A 25,576-nucleotide genomic window follows, 5' to 3' on the forward strand; every position below is an offset into this window, starting at 1 on the left:
GAACATTAAAGTAGCGAGCCACATGTTCACGTTGATCATGAGACTGTGGTAATGGAGATATACTAGGGGACGTTCTGGCCCTCTTGTTTTCTCCATTGTGCTGACGGACTGATCAGACACATGGGCACTTGAAAAAGTTGGACACACTGGACTTGTGGTCTGCACATTCCACTGGAGGCACACATACCAGAGAGGCGCTTAAAGGCAATTGGACACTAGACATATGGTCTGACCATTCTATTACAAACATACATGTCAGACAGAGAGGCGCTTAAAGGCAATTGGACACTAGACATATGGTCTGACCATTCTATTACAAACATACATGTCAGACAGAGAGGCGCTTAAAGGCAATTGCACACACTAGGGTTGCACACACTAGGGATAGGGGAGACTAGAACAAAGAGTGCATTGATTTGGTGGTGAAGGGAAGGGGCATGGGGTCTGTTGACACACTGGGATAGAGGGTCCGGCCACCATTATAAACTAATTGAAAGCAGATGGTGGTGAATGACTTCATAAGGGATGGACAATACTATGTGGATATAAATATAAAGGACTGGACTTCTGAGGGGGGTGTTCCGCGGGGACATGCCAGTTGGCTGTACAGTTGTAATAAAGAGCATGTTTGAATTTACAAGTTCTGATAAGCGTTGTATTTGAAAATGATTTTCCACTACATATTTGGCGAGCTTGCCAGGAGGGACAGGGACTGAGGAATGGCGTTCAGGGCTGGAGATAGTTTCTTTGGACAATCTGGCAAACAAGGGTGGCCGCCCAACTAGACGGTAAGCAAGTTCTTACAATAGTTGAAATGTTTGTGTAAGATTGCTTCAGAGATACTGTCTCAGCGAGAGGAGCGCCACGTAAGTCTCTCTTTCAAATTTCCTAAAATGAAACCAGTAAATACAAAATAACTTTTAAATTCAATGAATTTGCATGTATGTGTAATTTGGGGAATTGTATTAAATATAAATGTATGCACATGTATAGAGACTGAGTGAATAGGTGCTGTGAACTTTGCTTGTGTTAGATGTAGAGTGGGCATGCATGCGCTCGTTCAGATCAGACCGTTCGAATGTGTAGCTTAAATGATGCGGTTGTTTGCGCATCTGGCTGAGATGGCTGGTTATAATAAGGGACAGCTCATACGGTCAAAACAGATAATGTAGGTAGAAAATCCTGTGATACCTCTTCAATAAAATTAGTAGAAGGAATGCTTGGACAGGTTACTTATGAATAACGGCTCTAAAGATAACAGAGAACTGCATAAATAAGTAGTTAGGAAGCCACGATACCGCTCTTTAAAAAAGGAACATTTTTGAAGAGGTCCGCTTGGGTGGGATATTCACGTCACGGCAGAAGGGTCTGTTGGTGAATATTTAGTAGTTAAATAAATATTTCATGGTTACCGCCCCAGAACGGGGGACTGAACGGATGAATATTTAGAAGGCAGGAAGAACGTTAGCCCGATTGTGCGGCGTTCAAATGCAAAAGAAATCCTGCGAATAAAAAAACGCTCTGTCTAGCTAACAGGGTTTTGTAATTCAGTAGGTCACGCCACAATACTACTCTAATAATAGAAGAAAAGATCAGTATTGGGGGGGTGAATAGGATATGAAGACAAGCTGATCCGATTAGACAGTAGTCTCGTCATATTGTAGAAATCTTAGCAGTCTAGGCTTATGTAGGTGGAAGTGAATTAAGTCAATAAAGACAGACTAAGTTGTTTTGAGGTAAAAACAAAGGGATTGAATGAACAGGTGAAAAATAAAAAGGATGAATGAGAATGTTGTAAGAAATGAGTGGATCTGTGTAAAAATAGAACATTAGGAAGGAAAGACAAGTTGTGTGTGTGTAGGCAGAACGTCCAGGAGAGGGAGCGCGCAGCTCTCCTGTGACAGAGTAGAGTTGATGATGGGTGCCGTTAACTGCTATTAGGCAGAGGGAAAGAAGTTAAGAAACATCGAAGTAAAATAAGTTATAAGCAAGGATAAAAACACTGATGTGATAAAATGGTAAGAGACCGCGGTAAGAATAACTAAAAGGTGTCAAAACAAATAATAAATAAAAATACTTAAAAAGGCGTTAACCGAATAGTATAATACGAATAGGAAGTGGGTAACAAAAGAGAAAACAGAATCGCCAATAAACTGAAATTGTACTATAACGTTAAAACGAATCTAAGTTGGTTAAGATAAATAGTGGAATCCAGGACACATTAAGAATTCGCGTACAGTGAAACAAAGAAAGAGGACAAAACAGGCCGTCAGACACTCTGTGTCTACAGAAGCTACGGTCTAAAAAATAGTCTGAAGGGCAGAGAGGGGTATAAAAAATACTGAGGCTTGACTCACTAGTAAATTGACCATAGGATCAAACAATAAGAATATAGAGAAGAGATAAGAAAGTATAGACAAAATAAATAAATAAAGGTAAAAGTAAGACGTTAGATAGAGATCTTAACGGAGCGGGCAGTGGACCTGTGTGGCTCAGTTGGTAGAGCATGGTGCTTGCAACGCCTGGGTTGAGTGTTCAATTCCCACGGGGGGACCAGGATGAATATGTATGAACTTTCCAATTTGTAAGTCGCTCTGGATAAGAGAGTCTGCTAAATGACTTAAATGTAATGTAAATGTAATCATAAAATTGATTAGAGCTATAAGAATAGAATAAACCAAACGGATAAAATGAATTAATAATGATATCTGTAAAGGGAAAAACACAGTGATATTTGAAGTACTGTACTAGAATAAGACATTAAGTCTTCTGTAGTATTCAGAAATAATGTCTGTACTATAAAGAGTAGGCTTTGATAAGAGAAATTAAGTGATGTGACAAATGAATTATTAATTGGAAAGGAGATTAGCTCTACCTCGGAAAAATAATAAATAAAAGGTGTATGGGAGTATTTAGGAAAAATAAATGAATAAATAGTGGCATGAAAACAAAAATGATTGTTTCTCCCTAGCATAGAGGGTTTTTAAAAAGCCATGGAGTCACTGAAAGACGCGCACATTAGTTCTACCGACTTCGGATTGAATATGAAAAAACTGGATAATGGGGGACGCCATTACCCGGTAACATTCTATCTTCAGAAAATACATTACTATAAAAGACAAATGTGGTTCCACTCGTCCTCGCAGACGTGCGGGTGATTAGTAGAACTATTGACAATATCTAAAAACAAATAAGAAAATAGCTCCCTGTTTTGAATATGGATATAGCGGGTTATGGGGAAAATTAGTGTAAGGTGACACTAGAACTTAGTGTGGTAGCAGGAAATGCCAATATACGAGAGTTTATTTCCTTGTCAAAATAACAAACAACTAATCGGTTTGAGGTTAGTGTGAATGGAATTTTTACTTGGCGGTGTATTGTCTCTGAGCGAACAATGAGTGGTTCATAGAGATTACAGTTTATATGTGGTCAAGAAGAAGTATTAGATCACGTTTGACTTGACATATAGTAGAGTACAGATGGAATTTTAATTGTTAGACATTCTATACCGTCATTCTCTGAAAAATTTTAAGATGTTTATGGAATAAAAACTATTTGCAGATTAAAAGCTGACGTTGTGAAATTAACGATATGTATACTTTCTTTTCCAGGAAAAAAAAAGGGTTTAATCTTCTCTGGTCAAAATATCATTGGAGTCTGCATTACTGTGGAAAGCAGTTAATTAAAGTCAGACGCTTTAAAAATAAAAATATCTGGATAAGGCTAATAAATAGAGTTCTGGATAAGTGAGTCCAGTCCCTGTGTGCTATTGGCTATGGTTTACTAGTAAGTGCACCATGTACTGGGAATGAATATACATTAGTAGATTTATTGGAAGGGCTTTTTCCACTTCAGTTTCAATTTGGGTATGCAGAATGATGGAATTATTTTTTGAAAATAGTTGTTCCTAAAGAAAGGGGAGTGGAAACATTTTAATGGTGTCAAAATGCCCTGATTCCTAAGAATTTCCTGTGAAAGACTGATCACCTTTTACTAGAAATTGTTGGAACAGGTGGGATTTAATTTTTAAATGATTAAAAGACACAAGACTCTATTCAAAATGTATAATTACTTTGAAAATCTATTATGTCCCTGGGAAAATTATGAAGAGTTGTACCCTTAAATTGAATAAGTTATTCGGAATAGGTTTATTTTTGTTTTTTTGATATAACATGTGTTCATAGGTAAAATTATCAGTTCCTTGGGGTTATGGTCTTTGGGTAAATACACAAATGTGCTTTGTTCATTCTGCATATAAAAAGTGATGTAAGTTACTCCAAAGGGTTTATTGGAGTGTGGGTTTCTGTGAGGGTTTTGTTGATAAATACATCATCTGTAATTCATCTGAGAGATCACCAGTAGAATAAGGGAGTTGTCATAAAAGGTGACGTCAGAATGCTTTAAGGCATGGGAGAGAATATCACCACAAGTGGGTGTGGAGCTCATACCCACCCTAATCGACTGAATAGTGAGGGACAACTGTGTCTGATGACCTGTGAACTGTATCAAATAATAGACATGTTGAAATGATATGGGCCAGGGTGAATTATGAATTAAAGGAATTGGGGTATTGAACTTTTATTACCAGGCCACTCATGAGAGAAAAACTGAGACAAAAAGGCTATTGGGAAAATAGATAATACTGGTAATAAAAGTGTTTAGTATAAATGTTAATTATTAAAGGGATGATGTGTATTGAATTGATCAGGTCAAATTTGAGTTAAAGTAAACACTAAGGATTGTTATCCTGAATATTGGGTTGGAAAATGTATATAAAAAAATAAAAAAAATAACTGTTTAGTTATTTAGATATAGCACTGTTTAAATTTAATAGGCCTAGGGCCGCTCTGGAATCTAATCCTGGGACAAGGAGGTTGACAAAACTTCCAGAATATTTGATTAAAGGTTTTTTGTTTCTTTTGTTTTATAATGTCATTGGAATTGTAATGATAAATTGTATTGTTTGATTGAATATAAAGGTAGTCTGTTGTGCGATGATACCCAAGAATGTAGACGAAAGAGACCAATAATAACGTGGGCATAGCATGACACGGATGGACGTTTTCTCCAGGTTTAATTACATTACAAATAGTGGTAATTTATTGCAAATGTGTAATTATTATAATTTTTTTTTTTTCTTCTCTTTTTCTCGTTTGGTCAATTTCTTTTTGTTTTGAGGAACATAAGGTTGTGTATATGTTCCTGAGGTGGGACTGATACTGATATAAATGATATATAAATTGACTTAAGGATGTTTTAAGTATGTATCAAACAATGGCAGTTATGGGTTAGGGGACTCATAAAAGAAGGTAATGGTAGTGAAGGGGTGTTATTTCTAGAAACTATGTATAAAAATAGAGATAATTCACAGAAAAGGAAAGACAGCTGGCTGTGTAAAATATAGGGACAATTCAAAAGTTAATAGAACAATTCACATATCTAAAGATATGGTAAAAAGAATAAGTGGTGGCATTTTGAACATTAGAGCAAAAGTTTAAGAAACTTATGACTTAGTTTTGTTAGGATTGGATATTAATCCAACTGGAAGACGCTTGAATGATTATATGTTATTTTACAGCAGTTGCTGTAGGGACAATCATTTGACTATCATTATGAATATTTCTGTGGCAGGAGGCCAGGTATTTGAGGCAGAATGGTTACATAGGGCTGTTATTAAAAAATTAAGATTTAGTGATCTTGCTATAAGAAGGAAGTCTGTTGTCAGGGAATAACCCATGTGTTAGTGTGTATGTCCTCAGGAAAAAACAGCCAGAAATGGAAGGGCTTGGGCTGCATTCTGGAGATTGAGTGTACATCAAGATACACCAGGCTGGTGGTATACTTCTTACAGCACTGCAGTGGTAAAGATCTTCATGTCTCTCTTTGGTGGGTGCATAAGTCTCACGAGAAGTGAGGTCCAGCTGAATAATGGGTGAGCTTGAAAACACCATGACAGAGGACGTGGAATCAGAGAGAGAGAGAGAGAGAGATTAGATTCCACTATAGACATACTGGGTTGAGTTTGGGGGCTACTTTAGACATACTGGGTTGAGTTTGGAGGTTACTTGTTTCATTTTTTAATACATCATGTGAAAAAGAATAGATGATAGGATATTGTACTCTAAACAAACATGTTAAAGGGATTGATATGAAAGCATAAACAGTGTTGAATTAATTCAAGAAGAGATAATGTTAATTGTAGGTTATGCACATGATTATCAGTTAAAATGGAGCAGATGGGAAACTAAGTAAAAATTGACATGATTTGGGAACACCTCTCAGAACCTGGGGCCGAAAGGGGAAGACTGGGTGGAAGCATGAGGAAGCTTTTTAGGGCTTTTATTTTTGTGGAGTCCAGCAGAAAAGTATCCTGGAGGCATAGAGTCAGGTAAAGAGAGAGTGGGAATTGTCATGGTCTCAGATTTCAGTTTGCATGAATATATTTATGCATAACACATAACATTGTCAATGCTGTTATGTTTTGTCTGTTGTTTTCCAAGTCTTATGTCTAGGAAAACAGAAGGAGAGGGGTTCGCCAGCTTCAGCTGGAATGTCAGTTTGTTGTGTGATGAGTGATGGAAGTAAGAGGATGTATGGTGTAATCATAGAACAGAGGCCATAAGTCTCTAAGTATGAATGCCTCACAGAAAGAAGGCAGAAACCTGAACCAGGACGAGAGATTCCGCGTCTGATGATCCAAGGGGACCAGAAGGACCTCTTCCAGTGATACCAGGAGATCTAGTCCACGTTCGAGTGTTCCGGAGGAAGTGGGATCAACCAAGAAGAGAAGGACCCTATGAGGTGGCCAAAGCAACATGTACGGCCGTCCAAGTGAAAGGAAGCTAGAGGTGGTACCATCTGAACCACTGCAGCTGAGTCCCAACAGAGAGAAGGATACAACCACATAGAGATGAGGACACAGAGGATGCTGATTCACCAGGAGGGAGCCCGGAGGGAGCAGGAGCAGCGGAAACGATTGAGACGCCAGGGAGGAGCCAAGAAAACAGCAAATGAAGTGAAAGCCAAAATACGACAAGTGCACCGACTAATGCACCCAGAAGAGGAGGAGAGGCCTCACAAGGCACAGAATGAGAACATCTTTTCCCTAAAAATTGAAACCTTCCAGATGGAAGTTAAGTCCGGCCTGAGGAGGGAGCCTCAGGTGAAGAAAGAGGAGGAAAAGTCCTGCAAGCTGAAGAAAATGGGGATTTCCCCACAATTGACTTTCAAACTTTTGAATGGTCTCCTTTACAGACAATTGAAGTTAGAACAACAAAAGAATAATGACATTGACATAACAGAAGTAACAGTGAATGCTAGTATAGAACCAACAGACTAATGCACAATCAAGAGGTATGGTGGAAGCAGGAAGAGAAGAAAGGAATCAGCCGAACAATCCAAAAAGACTGACAAGGTTAGAATCTCTGTTCCACCTCAACTTATAACAGAAGCAGGAGAACTGAAGTCTATCTCAATCATAAGGATCAAACCCTTACCGGAGATGGCACTCTGTGGATGGACACATCACCAAACAAAGGGACAAGTCGTTTGGGATCCGAAAGGATGTGACCTGACATTAATCAAAGAAAAAGACGAGAGGGTGCTCATCATGTATCAGATTGAACCAGTTGAAGGTGAAGAATTAATAGTTGAAATAGCAAGAACAACAGTGACCAAAGGGAGTAGCACCATGGTCATTAAGATTGATCCTACCCCTGCACCTGAACAGGAAGAACCTGTGACAACAACAAGGGTGGCGGTTGCTGTGACGACCACAGTAGCTACCACTAAGATGACATCGACCTCCCTTACCAAGCAGATCACTGTACCCACAAAGCAACCTGAGACATCAGAGTCAGGAGAGTTTTTTACTGACATTTGGAACTTTCTGATAAACTCTAATGATCTACCTCAAGATAAGAACATTGAAAAAGCGACAGAATTAGATATATTAGAACCACTCAAGGACAGCACACGAGAAGAAGTATTGAAGAACGAGTGGTACGAATGGGCTAAGTATATGGCAAACAGACACAGAATGGACAATTGTATTTTGTGAAGAAAATCTCCTTTGTCTGATTTTTTAATAGTCTCTGAAAACCAGCATCATTTAAAAACTGTGTAAATTGGAAAAAGGACCATTGTACCAATAGAAAGTATTCTATTCCCTTGTGTGACATAGAATATAGGATTGCTCTGGGTAAGCACTAGGGGTAAAACTATGTTGAATAAGACCATGTTGGGAGACAATGATTGTGATGGCTATAACATTAGAACTGAATTAACTGTACCTCAATTAGACAGAGGTACCGTGATTGAAGGAAAATATGAATGTTTTTACAGACACCACACCGAAGGAATTGATGTAGGAAACACCACAGTAGAAGTGATACTATTTGGGTGTTAGAGAATGTGGGAGTTCGTAAAAGTAATGATAAAGGGTTGATTATGAATAGAAAAGGGTTGTGTGGTCACGTAACTCAGGTTGCACCGTCTCTCACTATGCTAAAGAATCAAGACAGAGGTATTGCGGATAATTTCTGGATGTGTGGAAAAAACAAATTGTTGAATGTATTGCCTAATGAATGGATTGGTCTTTGTGTCTTAGTAAGAGCAATTCAACAGGTTACCATTATTAAATCACCCCACGATGACTATGTTAATTCTAGAGTTAAAAGGAAGTATGAGGAAGACCCTGAGGTATACCTTGATGCAATTGGCCAGCCTAGAGGTGTACCTCGAGAGTTCAAGGCAAGAGATGAAGTTAAATCAGGATTTGAATCTATGTTTTTGTGGATGACACCAAATAAAAATTTAGAGTGGATTAATTATATATATTATAACCAACAGATGTTCATTAACTATACTGATTCGGCTCCAACGGCGTTGGGGGAACAGGTACAGGCTACCAGTAAAATGACTTGGCGAAATAGACAGGCTCTCCATTGGCTCTTAGCGGAGAAGGGTGGAGTTTGTGTCATGTTTGGGGATGACTGTTGCACCTTTATTCCCAATATTGCTATGGACAAACTCAAAGGATTATGAGCAGAAGTAAAGGCTAATACTGGTTTAGACTCCCTTGTATGGGATTGGTTAGTCCTAGCGTTAGGAAAGTGGGGAGCCATGTTTGCTAGGATGGCCATCGTGTTGGAAGGAGGGTTATTGACTCTGGGTATTGTAGTTTGTTGTGTTATACCCCTGGTAAAGTTAATTGTGGTTCAGACAACAGTTAAACAGATGTCTGTAATGAGAGATGACTCTCCTGTGGTGATTAATTTTGTACCGGGAAGCCCAGGCAATTATACCAATAAGTATGGAAAGCCTTGCAATGCGGTTGGAGGACCTCTTGACTGCCCCTTTGGTAACCCTAACTGTCTCTATGAAGTGATTGGGGGGTTGGTCATGCATGTCACGATTTTCGTAAGGATGATTTCCATGTATATGTTCAATTACCCAGTTCAGATATATGTTTACTTATACATGTCCACAAAAAGTGTCATTTGCGTCACTATTGCAAGTGGTGTACAAAAATTCATGAGGATGGTCATAACCATCACCCAGAACCTTTTTTCTGTGCCAAGTGTTAAAGAGGAGATTGTCTTATTTGTAAGGATGAGGACTGTGCTCCTAGATAATGGGGTTTTAGCATTTTTTATTTGGCCTGATGCTTTGTGTTCTTTGTATGTTTCTTTGAATTTTTTGATATATATCGATGAACATATATATATTTTCTTTTCCTTTCAATTAGTTTTGCCTTCTAAAATTAGGTTCATTTTACAAACACATGTTAGGTAACAGAGGGTATTCCGGTTACAAGTGTCTATGGACCATGTCTTTAATCATTTCACAAAGGTTGGTAGGTGTCTGCAAGGGAGGATATTGTTGAAATGTTTGGTCTAGTTAGGTTTTCTTTAATGTTTCTGATTGGATCTTTTACTCTTATGAATATTGGAGATGTTTGGTCTAGTTGGTTTATATGCTTCACTTTGTTTTTATTTTTTGTATTTTCTTGTTTATCATAGGTCTTTTCATTTACTATCCCAAAGTCTTATTTGTATCATTTATGTGGCTTAATAGCCCCAGAGGGGGGATTGTAGTAGTAACATAAGACAGCTGAACATTAAAGTAGCGAGCCACATGTTCACGTTGATCATGAGACTGTGGTAATGGAGATATACTAGGGGACGTTCTGGCCCTCTTGTTTTCTCCATTGTGCTGACGGACTGATCAGACACATGGGCACTTGAAAAAGTTGGACACACTGGACTTGTGGTCTGCACATTCCACTGGAGGCACACATACCAGAGAGGCGCTTAAAGGCAATTGGACACTAGACATATGGTCTGACCATTCTATTACAAACATACATGTCAGACAGAGAGGCGCTTAAAGGCAATTGGACACTAGACATATGGTCTGACCATTCTATTACAAACATACATGTCAGACAGAGAGGCGCTTAAAGGCAATTGCACACACTAGGGATAGGGGAGACTAGAACAAAGAGTGCATTGATTTGGTGGTGAAGGGAAGGGGCATGGGGTCTGTTGACACACTGGGATAGAGGGTCCGGCCACCATTATAAACTAATTGAAAGCAGATGGTGGTGAATGACTTCATAAGGGATGGACAATACTATGTGGATATAAATATAAAGGACTGGACTTCTGAGGGGGGTGTTCCGCGGGGACATGCCAGTTGGCTGTACAGTTGTAATAAAGAGCATGTTTGAATTTACAAGTTCTGATAAGCGTTGTATTTGAAAATGATTTTCCACGACAATAGAAAAGGGAATTTCAGCACTGCTGGTTTGAGAAGTACAATTGGGTAGAGTTTTTGGCAAAAACATTACATTTGATTATTTTGTCAGTAATGGATGCAAAAATTTGGAAAAATAACTTTGTTTATCTTCGGTAAACATGCAATGGGAGTAACACACAGAGACAGTGTTGTGGCATGGCAAAGCTACCAGGCAACTAGCAGTCATGGCAACATTGGTCAGATTTTAACATCTGCCCATGCTAGTGATATTGCAGAGAGACGGGAGTATCTGAGGAGAATTGTTGCGGTCACATCAATGTTAGGAAGACAGGGACTCTGTTTCCGTGACAATGACGAATCTAGTGAAAGCACAAATAGAGGGAACTTTCTTGAATGTATGGAGCTTTTGAAGGAGTTTGACCCTTTCCTGCCAAGGTATAATACTCCATCAAATGTGACGTTATCTCTCTCCAAAATCTCAGAATGACATGATCGAATGCTGTGCTCAAGAGATTACGGACACCATGGTCTCTAAAATGTCAAAGTCTGGAATGTATGTCATTATGGTGGGTGAGGCCAGGGATGGGCAGTCTGAACTGTTGGCTCTGTGTGTTAGGTATGTGACAGAGGGGACAGTTAAGGAGCGTTTACTAGCACTAGCAGAAATCAAGTAATTTTGATGCCCAATCGATAGCAAATGATTTCCAACAGCAGCTCCAAATGAGAGGGGTAGCAGGCCTGAAGTGGGTTGTACAGACTGATGATGGTGCGGCTGTCATGAGTGGATCTAAAGGAGGTGTACAGCACATTTCAGAGTGCTGCATCCGGAGGCAATTTATATACATTGCTTTGCTCATGAGCTTCATTTGCTCTTGTGTCATACTTGCAGGAACATTCCGGAGGCTGCTGAGTTTTCCAGTTTCTTGGAGAATGGTGTATTTGTTTTTCACTTACATCCCTAGTTAACCACCACAAGATCAAAGAAGCTCAGTCCAAACTTGGAATAGCATCAGCTGAACTTGTACAACTCTCAAATACTCTCTGGGCGTGCCAGCTGCCCTCCATACATGCAGTCCTGGACACTTTAACTGCTATTTTTGGTTGTCTATCTGCCATTGGATCCCCCATGGCTGTTGGTTTGAGAGCAAAGCTTCATCAGTTCTCCACTGTGTATTTACTACTGATGTTTCAGTCCCTTCTTTCTGTAACTGAGGGACTTCATAAGTTCATCCAGAAAGAGACTGGAGACCTGGCAGAAGCTTGTTTCAGCAAACAAGCTGTATGTGACACACTGATAGGAAAACGCACAGATGCATTTGCCACAGATCTTTATGATAGAACCAAAAGCACTCTGTGAAATTCACAATATTCCAGAGGCAAATGCAGCAAGAAAGCGCAAACAAAGGAAAATGGGAGATTTTGTGGTGGCACAGAATTGTGGGTGGACGCATCAAAGTGTACCTCCTATGACCGTCAGATACAGGTACCATCAGCACAGATTAAACTTCCTTGCCCGGAAAAGAGAGTCTGGACGTCCTCCCAAAGATATGCTTGCTGTGCATAACCTCCTGGATGATGATGTGTTTCCTTCTCTGGAGGAAATCATTCAGGTTCCCTCACAGTTCTTGTGAGCAGCTGCTCCTGTGAAAGGTCCTTTACTGCGCTGACTGCACTCCTGGTTGGATCAGACAACGGGTCAGAAAAGGCTTGCAGCCAAGTCCATTGAGGGTTAAGTGCTTGGGCCACTAAGCCACAATAGTGTTATTGACCGCTTTGCCACCTTTAAAAATAGGAGGTACACTTTGACGCATCCACCCACAAAATAAGCATCAAAAGAGAGAAGCAGGAGGAGAAGTTTTCTAATATAGGATGTAATATTTGTTTGGGATCTTACTTTTTTATCAGATTCTATTCCTAATTGTAACGGCAGTCTAGCTCTTCCTCCTCAGACGAGGAGAGGCGAGAAGTGCCCATCCAATAATGCTCAAGGTCATTGGCCACAGATAAAATGACATCAAATCAGGTTATATTTACCGTAGCTTTGATTGGACTGATCATGTCAACATCATATTTTCTAAATCTTAGCAACCAAGCTAACAGTCATCATCATGAATCCAGTCAACAATCTACTGGCAAATCCTTTCCAATCCTTGTCATATGAAGAGACATTATGAAGAGAAATTATAGATAAAACGTAACGATGCTCATCGACCATTGAACATTACACAACAAGTTGGAAATCACAAATTCAATAATGAGTGGTTTGGAAGGAATCAGTAGCTAACTGCAAGCATTGCAAAGCAATCATTAGTCACTATACAGTGGAATAGATGTGTAATTCAAATCGGGGTTTAATGGTCTCTTTTCCAAGCTTAAAAGGATAAACACTCAACATTGTCCATGCTGTCAATCCAGCATGACTTCTGCCACGTTCAAAACAACTGGAAACTCGCAACTGGGAAAACAAGTTTTGAACGGTCATCCAACTCGGAATTCCAAGTCGGGAACTCGGGCCTCTTTCTAGAGCTCTGACCTGAAGATCACTGACGTCATGATTCAACCTTGTTTTTTCGGTGTTCCCAGTTGTCTTGAAAGCACCATAAATCCAGAGAATGACAGACTTTGATGACAAAGTTTGCTCACGAAGGACCGACGCGCCAGCTTCCTGTTCAAGTGAGCACAGCACAACAAGGTGAGTCCAAAAATGTCTTGAATGCTGCTCTATAAATGATGTAATATGCCAGGGAGATATGTATACTGTAGCTAAGAAAGTAATACTAAGTGTATGTTGTGTAGTAAGCTGTTAGTAGCCCATGTGTCTCACCCTAATAATTTTGTCCCTTTCCACTCTCATAACTTAGCCCACTGTTCTGACTTGGTGGTGTACATGTAGACTATAGCCTGTTTTAGAGAAATGTAATCATTGAATATTGTAAGAGCTTTCATTGTCTGCTTGTATGCCCCCTTTATTTATCCTACTGTTCTGACTTGGTGTACAGGGAGAACACTGTAAGAACGGCCCATGTTCTGAATTTTGTCGTTGTACATTTCAAAAGTGCTGAACAAATAGTTATATTGACTACGTCTGTCGTCGCTCGCTCGTTAATGTCTTAATCTAAATTACGGATTGCCTGTTATCCGCTCGTCGTCCACTTATGCCATAGTTTGTACATCTCCATTGTCAGTAGAAACCACATTTGTTTAAGCAAGTCAGCCATATCAGCTATGTTTTTTTAAAGGCAGTAAATGAGGCTGAATGAACTGTTTCACTGCCAGACAAGGGTCTGCTGATAGCCATGTGTAGCAGTGGTAAGATGTTGGGACAGCTTTATGTAGGCCCTAACAGTTTGTGGGCACCGTTTGTCAAAGTTATAGTGCAATTAATGTATTGTTTAGTGTTGTGTTATGTCTTGACTTTGGTGGCATACATCTAAACATTATATATTTTTTTTGACCCACCAAGATTTACATGCTGAAATCACCATTGGTAACAACACCATGAAATCAGCTCCAAGTGATTTTAATTTTGGAATTCTGTTCCTAAATATTCCCATGCATAATAGAGAGATGTATGTGATCTTATATAAATGTAGGCAAGGTTTGAAATTATTATGTTTTAGTCAAATATTATATCTATTTGGGCTTCTTGTGGTCAATCTGAAGTCTACAAATTATTTGTAATTATGTTCCGGCTCCGTAACCTCAAGAAAAATGTGGCGTAAGACAGAATCTAGTTGATGATCTCTGATCTAACCTATATGATAGCTGTTTTCAAAATGAATGAATTAATTAGTGTTTATAAACGAGATGATGAACACACTGTGTGTTTTATCAGTGCACCCTTCTCCAGTCTTTTGAAGAACAGTCTTTTTCTCTCGGTGGCTTTAATGTCCTGTAGGCGCCAAGAAAATGAATGGTCATCGAATGGGCCAGCGCATTTTGATGAGTGATGTTTTTACAAACCATGAGAGCGAGATTTATAAAGACTGAATTGTAAAGAGTGAATTATAAAGATTGATCTCCGACAAGGACTGGAGCAGAACACACCTTGGGGAACCATGACCAGAATTCTGTTCAGGGTCTGTCTTCAGGGAAATATGACTTTGAGAGGGATTGTAGAGAAGGGTTTTATTCAGGTTAGGACCAGAATGACTTTGAGAGGGATTGTAGAGAAGAGTTTTATTCAGGAAGTTTGGACCAGAATGACGTTAATGCAGTTAAAAGATTTGCCAGGGTTAAACTTTTTTGTTCAGGTTCCAGTTGTTGAGTTGGTTTTCAGTTGTTGAGTTGGTTTTCAGTTGTTGAGTTGGTTTTCAGTTGTTGAGTTGTTTTTCAGTTGTTGAGTTGGTTTTCAGTTGTTGAGTTGGTTTTCAGTTGTTGAGTTGGTTTTCAGTTGTTGAGTTGTTTTTCAGTTGTTGAGTTGTTTTTCAGTTGTTGAGTTGGTTTTCAGTTGTTGAGTTGGTTTTCAGTTGTTGAGTTGTTTTTCAGTTGTTGAGTTGGTTTTCAGTTGTTGAGTTGGTTTTCAGTTGAGTTGTTTTTCAGTTGTTGAGTTGTTTTTCAGTTGAGTTGTTTTTCAGTTGTTGAGTTGGTTTTCAGTTGTTGAGTTGTTTTTCAGTTGAGTTGTTTTTCAGTTGTTGAGTTGTTTTTCAGTTGAGTTGGTTTTCAGTTGTTGAGTTGGTTTTCAGTTGTTGAGTTGTTTTTCAGTTGTTGAGTTGTTTTTCAGTTGTTGAGTTGGTTTTCAGTTGTTGAGTTGGTTTTCAGTTGTTGAGTTGGTTTTCAGTTGTTGAGTTGGTTTTCAGTTGTTGAGTTGGTTTTCAGTTGTTGAGTTGGTTTTCAGTTGTTGAGTTGGTTTTCAGTTGTTGAGTTGGTTTTCAGTTGTTGAGTTGGTTTTCAGTTGTTGAGTTGGTTATTCAGTTCTTTTGAATCTTTTGAGTTGTCTTTGTTACCTTGTTAGGAACATGTATATGTTATGTATTGATTTGTTTTGCCTGAAACCACGGAGGTCAACAGAAGGTGGTTAGAAGGCCTTGAGTACAGAGCATGACGATGCTAACTCCCCTTGGCTAATGTTTACATTTTTCAAGTACTGCAGCTAATGTTCTTCTCATTCGGTTCATTCTTTGGCCCAGAGCACCTATTTCTATTATGCATCACCCGGGGCAGAATACCCAGCAACGTCCCAATTGGAACCCTATTCCCTCTGTAGTGCACTACTTTTGACCAGAGTTGGCACCCTATTCCCTCTGTAGTGCACTACTTTTGACCAGAGTTGGCACCCTATTCCCAATGTAGCGCACTACTTTTGACCAGAGTTGGCACCCTATTCCCTATGTAGTGCACTACTTTTGACCAGAGTTGGCACCCTATTCCCTCTGTAGTGCACTACTTTTGACCAGAGTTGGCACCCTATTCCCTATGTAGTGCACTACTTTTGACCAGAGTTGGAACCCTATTCCCTATGTAGTGCACTACTTTTGACCAGAGTTGGCACCCTATTCCCTATGTAGTGCACTACTTTTGACCAGAGTTGGCACCCTATTCCCTATGTAGTGCACTACTTTTGACCAGAGTTGGCACCCTATTCCCTATGTAGTGCACTACTTTTGACCAGAGTTGGCACCCTATTCCCTATGTAGTGCACTACTTTTGACCAGAGTTGGAACCCTATTCCCTATGTAGTGCACTACTTTTGACCAGAGTTGGCACCCTATTCCCTATGTAGTGCACTACTTTTGACCAGAGTTGGCACCCTATTCCCTATGTAGTGCACTACTTTTGACCAGAGTTGGCACCCTATTCCCTATGTAGTGCACTACTTTTGACCAGAGTTGGCACCCTATTCCCTATGTAGTGCACTACTTTTGACCAGAGTTGGAACCCTATTCCCTATGTAGTGCACTACTTTTGACCAGAGTTGGCACCCTATTCCCAATGTAGTGCACTACTTTTGACTAGAGTTGGCACCCTATTCCCTCTGTAGTGCACTACTTTTGACCATAGACTGTATAGGGAAAAGGGTGCCATTTGGGACACAGACCCAGTAACTCTGTCTGCTAGATCTAGTCAGTGAAATCTCCTCCTCCTCCTTCTCTTCCTCCTCCCCCCTCTTCCTCTTCCTCCTCCTTAGAGAGAGAGAAAGAGAGAGAGAGACCTGAAAAGACGATCACTTACACCCAGCATTGTCTCTGTGTTTGACAAGCTGTAGAATGAACAAGGTGTATTTCGTGTAATTTGTGCTGTCTTGACTCTTTGTAAGCTGTGTTCTAGAGGCCGAAAGAAACTCACACCTATTTTAGGCGAGGTGCTGGCTAGCGGAGTAGAACACTTGAAAAATTAAAGGAGAGCCTCACGCTCTAGCAGCTCAGATGCAAACATGTAATGTCCAACGTTTGGACAGACAAGCTGTCTTCATCGGGGTATAAATCTGAGCTCTTAGAGCGTGAGGCTCTTCTTTATTTTTTATGTAAATTATGTGTCAGATCCTCCTCCTCGTCCTCCTCTTCTTCTTCTTCTTCCTCCTCTTCTTCCTCCTCTTCCTCGTTGTCTTTCTCTTCCTCATCATCCTCCTTTACACACTGCACACAGGTAACAAAACGTTCACTTTCACTCTGGCATACTGACAAGCATAATTGTCAATTGAGAACTTCTATTAGTTTATCATCAATTTTTTGTAAATTTTTTATCGAATAACCCCCACCCCCCCAAAATGGCCGATCTGTATGTTTCTGATGGGGGGGATCTGCATGGAAAGGTTCTCTACCATACATGGTGCAGAATATCCATCCAGTCAGAATCAGCAGCCGTTCTTTTTCTGTGACGGAACAACGTCACAGGAGGTTGAGCCTTTGGACGCCTGGATAAAATATGTCTGCCGTTTCCTTTTATGACCTCACAAATAGAATGATAAATAAATAAATAAATAAATATGTCTGCCGTTTCCTTTTGTGACCTCACAAATAGAATGATAAATAAATAAATAAATAAATATGTCTGCCGTTTCCTTTTGTGACCTCACAAATAGAATGATAAATAAATAAATAAATAAATATGTCTGCCGTTTCCTTTTGTGACCTCACAAATAGAATGATAAATAAATAAATAAATAAATATGTCTGCCGTTTCCTTTTGTGACCTCACAAATAGAAGGCAAATAGATAGCTGGCTGCTGTATCATGTTAGCCAGTCAGTCAGATATAGACCATCCCTGCCTTGACATCTCACTTCATTCACACTCATGTCCGCTGTGAGCCATCCATGCTTAGCGTCTACTAATCAATGATAGGAATGTGTTACACTTGCCATTGTTACACTCACACATACTGTATATGTTGTGTGTATATATATGTGTCTGTGTGGTTGATTGTAGTTATTTAAGGTGTGTATATGAACATACTGTTTCCTTAGCCTAGCTATGTCCAATCACCAGAAGCATATTCCTTTCACTCGATATTTCACCCTAAAACTCAGCTTACAAAGCAGCATTTAAAATAGCCAGAACATTTAGTATGGAGCTGTTATAACAGCAGCTGTTTCCTGAAGACTGGAGGCAGAGAGGAGAGATATAACTGGGTTGACTATAGACTGGAGACAGAGAGGAGAGATATAACTGGGTTGACTAGACTGGAGACAGAGAGGAGAGATATAACTGGGTGGACTAGACTGGAGGCAGAGAGGAGAGATATAACTGGGTGGACTAGACTGGAGACAGAGAGGAGATATATAACTGGGTTGACTATAGACTGGAGGCAGAGAGGAGAGATATAACTGGGTTGACTAGACTGGAGACAGAGAGGAGATATATAACTGGGTTGACTAGACTGGAGACAGAGAGGAGATATATAACTGGGTGGACTAGACTGGAGGCAGAGAGGAGAGATATAACTGGGTGGACTAGACTGGAGACAGAGAGGAGATATATAACTGGGTTGACTATAGACTGGAGGCAGAGAGGAGAGATATAACTGGGTGGACTAGACTGGAGGCAGAGAGGAGAGATATAACTGGGTTGACTAGACTGGAGACAGAGAGGAGATATATAACTGGGTTGACTATAGACTGGAGGCAGAGAGGAGAGATATAACTGGGTTGACTAGACTGGAGACAGAGAGGAGATATATAACTGGGTTGACTAGACTGGAGACAGAGAGGAGAGATATAACTGGGTTGACTAGACTGGAGGCAGAGAGGAGAGATATAACTGGGTTGACTAGACTGGAGACAGAGGAGAGATATAACTGTGTTGACTCTAGACTGGAGACAGAGGAGAGATATAACTGGGTGGACTAGACTGGAGACAGAGAGGAGAGATATAACTGGGTTGACTCTAGACTGGAGACAGAGAGGAGATATATAACTGGGTTGACTCTAGACTGGAGACAGAGAGGAGATATATAACTGGGTTGACTATAGACTGGAGGCAGAGAGGAGAGATATAACTGGGTGGACTAGACTGGAGACAGAGGAGAGATATAACTGGGTTGACTCTAGACTGGAGACAGAGGAGAGATATAACTGGGTTGACTAGACTGGAGACAGAGGAGAGATATAACTGGGTTGACTAGACTGGAGACAGAGAGGAGAGATATAACTGGGTGGACTAGACTGGAGGCAGAGAGGAGAGATATAACTGAGTTGAGTCTAGACTGGAGGCAGAGAGGAGAGATATAACTGGGTTGACTCTAGACTGGAGACAGAGGAGAGATATAACTGGGTGGACTAGACTGGAGACAGAGAGGAGAGATATAACTGGGTGGACTAGACTGGAGGCAGAGAGGAGAGATATAACTGAGTTGAGTCTAGACTGGAGACAGAGAGGAGATATAACTGAGTTGACTAAATATGTACAGGTCTGTATTAAATATACACTTGAGCCTTTCTACACACAGCTAGTTTGAAACCAATTTCTCGAAGAGATATCTATCCTAAAACTGGTGTTACATATGACTTTTACACCACACACCTACAGTTCATAGTGATATGAGATATCAGTGGGTTTACTAAGTATGGACTACATTACATATACCAACACCTGTTATAAACATCCACAGGTCATTACATATACCAACACCTGTTATAAACATCCACAGGTCATTACATATACCAACACCTGTTATAAACATCCACAGGTCATTACATATACTAACACCTGTTATAAACATCCACAGGTCATTACATATACCAACACCTGTTATAAACATCCACAGGTCATTACATATACTAACACCTGTTATAAACATCCACAGGTCATTACATATACCAACACCTGTTATAAACATCCACAGGTCATTACATATACTAACACCTGTTATAAACATCCACAGGTCATTACATATACCAACACCTGTTATACACATCCACAGTTCAGGAGTAGTAGTGAAATGTATAATATCTGTAATCATAAAGCGTCTCAGAGTAGAAGTGCTGATCTGTCTATGTAAATAGTCCGGCTGGCCATTTGATGAATTGTGCAGCAGTCTTATGTCTTGGGGGGTAGAAGCTGTTAAGGAGCCTTTTGGACCTAGATTTGGTGCTCCGGGTACTGTCTTCTGTGCGGTAGCAGAGAGAACAGTCTATGACTTTGTTGACTGGAGTCTTTGACCATTTTTAGGGCCTTCCTCTGACATCGCCTTGTATATAGGTCCTGGAATGCAGGAAGCTTGGCCCCAGTGATGTATTGGGCCGTATGCACTACCCTCTGTAGCGGTTGCATTACCAGGCGGTGATGCAACCGGTCAGGATGCTCTCGATAGTGCAGCTGTAGAACTTTTTGAGGATCTGGGGACCCATGCCAAATCTTTTCAGTCTCCTGAGGGGGAAAGGGTGTTATCGTGCCCTCTTCACAACTGTCTTGGTGTGTTTGGACCATAATAGTTGGTTGATGATGTGGACACCAAGGAACTTGAAACTCTCTACCTGCTCCACTACAGCCCCTTCGATATGAATGGGGGCATGTTCGGCCATCCTTTTCCTGTAGTCCACAATCATCTCCTTTGTCTTGCTCACATTGAGGGAGAGGTTGTTGTCCTGGCACCACACTGCCAGTTCTCTGACCTCCTCCATATAGGTTGTCTCATCGTTGTCGGTGATCAGCCCTACCACTGTTGTGTCGTCAGCAAACTTAACGATGGTGTTGGAGTCGTGCTTGGCCACGCAGTTGTGGGTGAACAGGGAGTACAGGAGGGGACAAAGCACGCACCCCTGAGGTGCCCCAGTGTTGAGGATCAGCGTTGCGGATGTGTTGTTGCCTACCCTCACCACCTGGAGGCGGCCAGTCAGGAAGTCCAGGATCCTGTTGCAGATGGAGGTGTTTAGTCCCAGTGTTCTTAGCTTAGTGATGAGCTTTGAGGACACTATGTTGTTGAACACTGAGCATTCTCACATATGTGTACCTTTTGCCCAGGTGGGAAAGGGCAGTGTGGAGTGCGATTGAGATCATCTGTGGATCTGTTGGGGCGGTATGCGATTTGGAGTGGGTCTAGGGTTTTCAGGATGATGGTGTTGATGTGAGCCATGACCAGCCTTTCATAGCACTTCATGGCTACAGACATGAGTGCTACAGGGCGGTAATCATTTAGACAGGTTACCTTCACTTTATTGTGCACAGGGACTATGGGGTCTGCTTGAATCATGTAGGTATTACAGACTCGGTCAGGGAGAGGTTGAACATGTCGGTGAAGACACTTGCCAGTTGGTCCATGCATGCTTTGAGTACACTCCCTGTTAATCCGTCTGGCCCTGCGGCCTTGTGAATGTTGACCTGTTTAAAGGTCTTGGTCACATCGGCTACAGAAAGCGTGATCAAAAGTCGTCCGGAACAGCTGGTGCTCTCATGCATGTTCAGTGTTGCTTGCCTCAAAGCGAGCATAAAAGGCATTTAGATCATCTGGTAAGCCCATGTCACTGAGCAGCTCGCGGCTGGGTTTCTCTTTGTAGTCCGTAATTGTTTGCAAGCCCAGCCACATCCGACAAGTGTCAGAGCCGGTGTAGTAGGATTCAATTTTAATCCCGTATTGACGCTTTGCCTGTTTGATGTTTCGTCTGAGGGCATAGCGGGATTTCTTAAAAGCATCCGGATTAGTGTCCCGCTCCTTGAAAGCAGCAGCTCTAGCCTTTAGCTTGGTGTGGATGTTGCCTGTAATCCATGGCTTCTGGTTGGGCTATGTATGTACGGTCACTGTGGGGATGACATCGTCGATACACTTATTGATGAAGCCAGTGACTGATGTGGTGTACTCCTCAATGCCATTAGATGAATAAAGGAACATATTCCAGTCTGTACTGGCAAAACAGTCCTGTAGCGTAGCATCCGTGTCATCTGACCACTTCCGTATTGACCGAGTCACTGGTACTTCCTGCTTTCGTTTTTGCTTGTAAGCAGGAATCGGGAGGATAGAATTATGGTCAGATTTAACAAATGGAGGGCGATGGCACACAAGTCAGTTGTATTAACTAAAAAGCAGGCATTCATTTGCCTTTTTAAAAACAAATGTGCAAACAATGGCATATATCAGTTTAACAACTACGTGTAGCATCAAGAAAACTGATCGATGAATCAAAATGGCTGCTTGACTTGGACTATTACCATAGCGGATGAAATGCAACGCTAAACACTTCTTGTCGTGTGAATTCCTTTTCTGTTCCCTTCTTCAATGTGGTAACATTGCGTTTTCATTGACGTGCACTTTCTTTCATTGTTTAGGAGCCTTTCACCCGAGCGTTTGGTTTTGCTCTCACCTCTGTCTGAATTTGTGAAGGACCAGAAAGCGAGGCGAGGTGCCCACAAACTTGCCTGTTTTTTACACTTGATCATAGAGTAATCATAGAGTCTCCTCGGGGGACCACCAGCTGTTCCATGGATTAGATTTATTCCAGAGCTAGAACACCCGATTCAACTTGTAAACTAATCATCAAGCCTTTGACTAGGTGAATCAGGTTAGTTCAGGGCTACAACAACATTGTGAAACGTCTGGGGTTTGAGAACCACTGATCTTGCCACAATTACCCATAATTCTCCACCTCCGTGCCTCAGTCTTCTGATATGGGGCACCAGGTTTTTAACTTCAATGGGATTCATATGGCATGTGGAGATGTGGTTGACTGGGTAACATTCCAAAGGAATTTTCCTTCTTACTGCATCACAAGGCAGGGGTTCAATTCCCACTTCTGCTTGTCCCACTTTCACTCCTTCTCCTCCTGTTTCTAATCTGTCTAAATAAAGTTTTGAAAAAATAAAGGTTGCAATTCCTATTCAGATTTGAGATATAGTGATTTAACATGGACTTAAGTAAAACAAGGGCCATGTTTTATTGATCTCAAATCTGAATTGGGCTCCATGTGCTCAGTGTAACAACGGTGATTCAGCACAATAGTTAAGACTGTAGACTGGCTGAGTGGACTACGGCAGTATTTTGACAAGGAGAACCGGTTTTTAAATCCACGTTGTCACACAAATACCACAACTTAATTCACGCTACCTATGCTATAACTTATATCACCCTAAACATTTTGATTGTAACATAATTTATAATCTCAATAAAGCTGGCAACTGTAGTAACCTGTATAATTCGTGCCATTGTATATCCTAGGAAAAGTATTACATTCCACGTGTCCTCTAAAATGTGAACATATTTAAGCAAACTATGGAGAAATATGACAGCTCTGTCTGTTAATCTCAGTACATTTCAGATTTTTTTTTTGTGTGTTTTGATGCAGCCTTTTAAATATACTGAAACCCGAAAACGTTTTTTCACAACACTCTCTTAAAATAAATGATATTCAGGGCCTCCCAAGTGGCGCAACGGTCTAAGGCACTGTATCACAGTGCTAGAGTTGTCACTACAGACCCGGGTTGTATCACAACTGGCCATGATCTGGAGTCCCATCGGGCGGCGCACAATTGGCTCAGTGTCGTCCGGGTTAGGGGAGGGTTTGGCCAGGGGGGGATTTACTTGACTTATTGTGTTCTAGCGACTCCTTGTGACAGGCCGGCACCTGCAGGCTGACTCCGGTCGTCAGGTGAACGGCGTTTCCTCCGATACATTGGTGCGGGCGGGTGTTAAGAAGCAAGGTTTGGCGGGTCATGTTTTGGAGGACACATGACTCAACCTTCTCCCGAGCCCATTGGCGAGTTGCTGCGATCAGACAAGATATATAAATAAATTATATTCAGATTGAAGAACCACTTTTGGTGTTTCAGAGTACTTCCATTCATAGTACTTCCATTCATAGTACTTCCATTCATAATACTTCCATTCATAGTACTTCCATTCATAGTACTTCCATTCATAATACTTCCATTCAGAGTACTTCCATTCATAATACTTTTATTCATAATACTTCCATTGGGTACTTCCGTTCAGAGTACTTCCGTTCATAATACTTCCATTCAGAGTACTTCAAAACACTTACATTGTCTTTACTTTCAAACATCCTTCAAACACCAGATCTCTGTTTAGGTGCATTACTTTTCATGGTTTCAGTACACAATGATGGTGTTTTGAATCTTTACATTTTAACAGTGTAGTAAAACCACGTTACTACGTCTATTCAATTACCAGTCCATTTCATTGCATAAGTACTGTACAGTAAAGTACTGTGGCTTGTCTTGTCCGAGCCAGAACAAACCGTATGACAGGAGCCTGTCCCCTGTTTCTGTTGATGTGAGGCAGATTGATGTAAGTCAAGAGTCCTGGACAGGATGCTAGTCTATCGCAGGGCCATTTCATAGCGTAAAGACCTGACAAAAACCACCTGCCCCCCCCATACTCCCCGTAGTCATCCCAGTAGAGGTGAGGATGTATGGATTACAGTACGGCAGCACTCTGACAGGTTTACAGTCCTGCCGGAATGTGATACAGGAAATGTCAGGAGTGTCACAGTGACAAGTCCAGCAGGTGGATTCACACACAGACAGTCAACCACAGAGCTGAGGGGTGCTAGCAAATGGTTCAGGAGCTGGGCTGGGTTTTATTACAATTGGGTACAGACAGACAGACAGACAGACAGACAGACAGACAGACAGACAGACAGACAGACAGACAGACAGACAGACAGACAGACAGACAGACAGACAGACAGACAGACAGACAGACAGACAGACAGACAGACAGACGGCTAGACAGTTACTGTCTGACAGGCATAGAGTCTGACACTGGGGTATAAACAGACGGGTCTGGATACACACACACTATTAACCTACTGTACAGATGCCATATCTTAATTTGATCATCCTGGTTTTGCACAGCAGGAAATGCGAACGTGTAGCGCATTCAAGGTTTAAAAAGGCTTCTAAAGTTTGTAATTTCCACTTTAAAATGTCAAACTTGATATAATCTAACAAACAAATTGATCAACCCTTACAAAATGTCCATGAATTATAATCCGCATAACAATTCACATTTCCTGTTGCTGCAGAATCATTTTCCTGCTGTAGCAAACTGGCTCAAATTAAGATCCTACATCTGTATTACCCTACTACCAAGAAGAAAACTACAGAGATGGTCCATTCTCCTGGACACCAGACTACACAGGGTTCTGAGGGGGCCGACGTGTCGGACGAAGAAGGGAGGAGTTTACAGTGCTGCACTAGCAGGATTATCTACACATGTTTGGGGTTAGCAGGGGGGAAACAGAGGTCATCTATACATTTAACTTTCCATTCCATAAAATAACACTTCTGTGCAGGACACTGATGGGAGCCGCTAAGTCGCTCACAGGTCGAGTCCCGCTGTTCTTCCCCTGGGAAATAGCGCCCTTGTTTTGTAAGGATCCTATTAGCTGCTAATGAGAATAATTTGAACCCTGCTTCTGGAGTTTA

General features: G+C 41.0%; 1 protein-coding gene across 1 annotated transcript in view; it reads left to right on the forward strand.

Moving 5' to 3' along the window:
• LOC139575377 (extracellular matrix organizing protein FRAS1-like) overlaps positions 1 to 25,576 on the forward strand; it is a 370,048-nt gene that overhangs the window by 49,282 nt on the left and 295,190 nt on the right. The window lies entirely within an intron of this gene.

This window comes from Salvelinus alpinus, chromosome 5, assembly GCF_045679555.1.
Source record: "Salvelinus alpinus chromosome 5, SLU_Salpinus.1, whole genome shotgun sequence".
Taxonomy (NCBI): Eukaryota; Metazoa; Chordata; class Actinopteri; order Salmoniformes; family Salmonidae; genus Salvelinus; species Salvelinus alpinus.